Genomic DNA, 2,996 nt, shown 5'->3' on the forward strand with positions numbered 1-2,996 from the left:
TATTTTGTATAGCTGCTGTGAACTTGGCGGTTACAATACAGGAAGGCTCTGATCCTCTCGTACTTTGTAGCCTCCAATTTCTTGCTTAAGATTTCTGTATAAGGTGGTTTTTCTCCATGAGATTACACACTTATCCTGACATCCTTTTGCTTTCCAACACACACACCTGAGGAGAGCTAGTTTTTCTGTAGCTTTTACTGAAAGCAGAATTTCCTACAATCCAACACACACATACAGTGCCAAGTTGTCACAGAGCTTCTTCATTGCCTCAGCAATATTGGGCACGAGGCCTGCATCCTAACAGAGGACAGGAGATGGTTTAGTGGCCTACTGCATGGTCTACAGTGTCACAGACTGGCACAGAGGAGTGGCACAGTTCTCGGTCCTTCTTAAGTAAATCCCACAAATTCTACAAGTTAGGGACTGTCTTTCCTAGTACCCCAGTTCTTTTAAATCAGTTTCTAAGTAGTACTGTTTTGCTTGCAGGTAAGTGAACCAAATCTAGCTAGTTTATGCAATGTGGGGAGCAGCTGAAGCTGAAGATCGATCACACATGTGGAGCACCCAAGGTAAGCCACATGAACAAGCTATTCCAGTGCCAAGAACACAGAGAGCCTGAGACAAGCCAAGAAAACAGGTTGCTAGGCAGAGGAGTGTCATGTGACATCAACCTGCTGAATGTATAAATAAAGGCACTGTGGTCATTGAGCAGTTCCTTTTTCTCTCATCCAGAGAAAGGGCTCTGTTTCCTGACTCGTGTCTTTATTTCTCATCCTCCACCATCCTTCATCTCAAGAATTTCAAGAGCTGCACTGGATGCAGCCTATTGGTGCCTGAACACGGAGTCTAGGTGCAAAGAGATAGGTAAGAGGACACTTCCAGTTGTGTGCACAAAAGGGGGAGAAGTGCATTGATAGCATCAATATTAATCACAGATGTGTACTGATATTGATATTATTAGGTGTAAAACAAGGGGCAAACAGGTTCTCAAGACTCTTTAAAAGGAAAATGGAATGCATCCATTTTCCATAATGCTGTCTTGACTCTTTCAATCTTGATTCTGTTTGATTTGAAACAATCCCAAATTTGTGGAAAAGTTATCTGAATGATACAAGAAAACCATTTACTTTGTTCCATTTGAGAGTGAGTTACCAAACTGTCCCTTCACCACTAAAAGCTTCAGTGTGTGAGTCCCCTAACAAGAACACTAACCCATGTGCCCATGAACAGCAGCATGAGGGAGTTCACACTGATACATCATGGCATCTGCTCTCTGGCAAAACTCCACTGAAGTTTTGCCATTGTCCCAATAATGTCCTTTAGAAAAAGGAAGTGGTCCAGATCACCTGCCACACTGAATTGTGAGATTTCTGTATTCCTGTGGCATTTTGGGGTGGCACATGGTTTGTTTCATGACTGGTTATGTTAGCCTTGATTGCCTAAGGTAGTGAGAAAAGCTTTTTCACTATCAAATTACTCTCTTTCCCTTTATAAGCAACAAGTATGTACAGTAGTAAGAAGAAGATAAATTGAAATCATATCAATATCTCAAAAATTTCAATTCATTCACTCATTTATAACCATATATCCATTTGATTTTGGGGCTATCTTTAGGTAAATAAGTCGTTAGCATTCTGTGCAGGGACTGTCTGCTATGTAACCAGTACTGTTTGTGATTTCTGTACAGCCCAAAGTCATGTAAATGTCCCTACTGTGGTTTCTTTGGGACTGTAGGCCAAACTGCAAGTCCAGAAGTCCATGTCACCATGGGCAGTTCTCAGTCAGTGAAGGATGAGAGTGTGTAGAGCTCCTTCAGCTCCTTCAGCTAGACAACTGAAGCCCATTCTAATGGCTTCCCAGAGTTCCTGAGAGGAATAGAGCCCTAGTTACCTGCATGAAGTACCTTGCAGAATAACATCCCCTTTATTATCTGCTCCCTTCCCTTCCCTGGCTAAATGTCTTTCCCTCCTCCCCTTGCTCCCTGGGGTCATTTCTTGGTAAGCTACTTGTACCCAAGTCCTCAGGGAGCAGACACGTGTCGTCCCACACTTGGAAAACCTCAATAAAACTTCTTCTGTGGTTGCATCAAATGCATGATCTGACAATTTGGTTATTATTCAGTCCTTCAAGGCCTTGCTTTTGTCTACTGACATGAAGGAAGGCCTTCTCCCAATACCAATCTCTTACCAAAGTGTGGTACCAAAACCAGTGGTCAGGATGAGCCGATTATACTAAAAGAGCCCTCAACTTCTTACAGCAGTAAGAAATCAGGCCACTCTTGTGTTATAAAATACTGTGAACCAAGGTATGCTCTTGCCACCTGTATTAAGGAGCTCATGAAAGTCAGGGTATGTACAACTGCTTTCTTATGTGGTTCTATGGGGTGCTACAGTCAGTTCTGAGTCTGACTAAAACATCTGTTTCCCATCCTCCAAAGGCCAGTCCTACTGGGAATTACCAGTTTTACCTCATACAAGTAAATGCATACAGTGCATGACATGTTTTGAAGAGAAAGCTGAAAATAATAATAATGTACTTGGACTTGCTATTCTTAAACCTCTCCTTAAAACCACTCAGTACAAACAACTTCTAGACCTCTAGACCGACCCTGTCTGGGAAAAGCAGATTTAGAAAGAAGGGAGACACTATAGACAGCACCACATATGAGAAAGAAAATACAGCATCTCCACCTCATACATTGTGGGATTTTGCAGGATGTTGACTCACTTTGAAACTATAGTCCTTCTTGAGTTTAGAGAAAAAAGACTAAATAGTATTACATGCACTGAGTACAGCACAAACTGATCTCCCTGACCTTATTCTGCTACAGATGATGCCAATGTTAATATCTGGACTGGACACTGTGTTATTATTTTTCCAAAAGAGCAGGCCAAGCAATCTCTCAAATTTAGAAAACTCCGTACACAGAGTCCTCTCCTGTACAAGGAACAAGGTTAGAAGCAAAAAAAATGATGATGTTTTAAAAATAAACACAG

The 2,996-nt window shown here is 41.7% G+C and overlaps 1 pseudogene; it reads left to right on the forward strand.

The window, feature by feature from the left end:
• Positions 1-517: 517 nt before the first annotated feature.
• Positions 518-2,996, forward strand: part of LOC102028853 — a 15,713-nt pseudogene continuing 13,234 nt past the window's right edge.

The sequence above is a fragment of the Chinchilla lanigera genome, unplaced genomic scaffold, assembly GCF_000276665.1.
Source record: "Chinchilla lanigera isolate Chin_1 unplaced genomic scaffold, ChiLan1.0 scaffold00073, whole genome shotgun sequence".
Classification (NCBI taxonomy): Eukaryota; Metazoa; Chordata; class Mammalia; order Rodentia; family Chinchillidae; genus Chinchilla; species Chinchilla lanigera.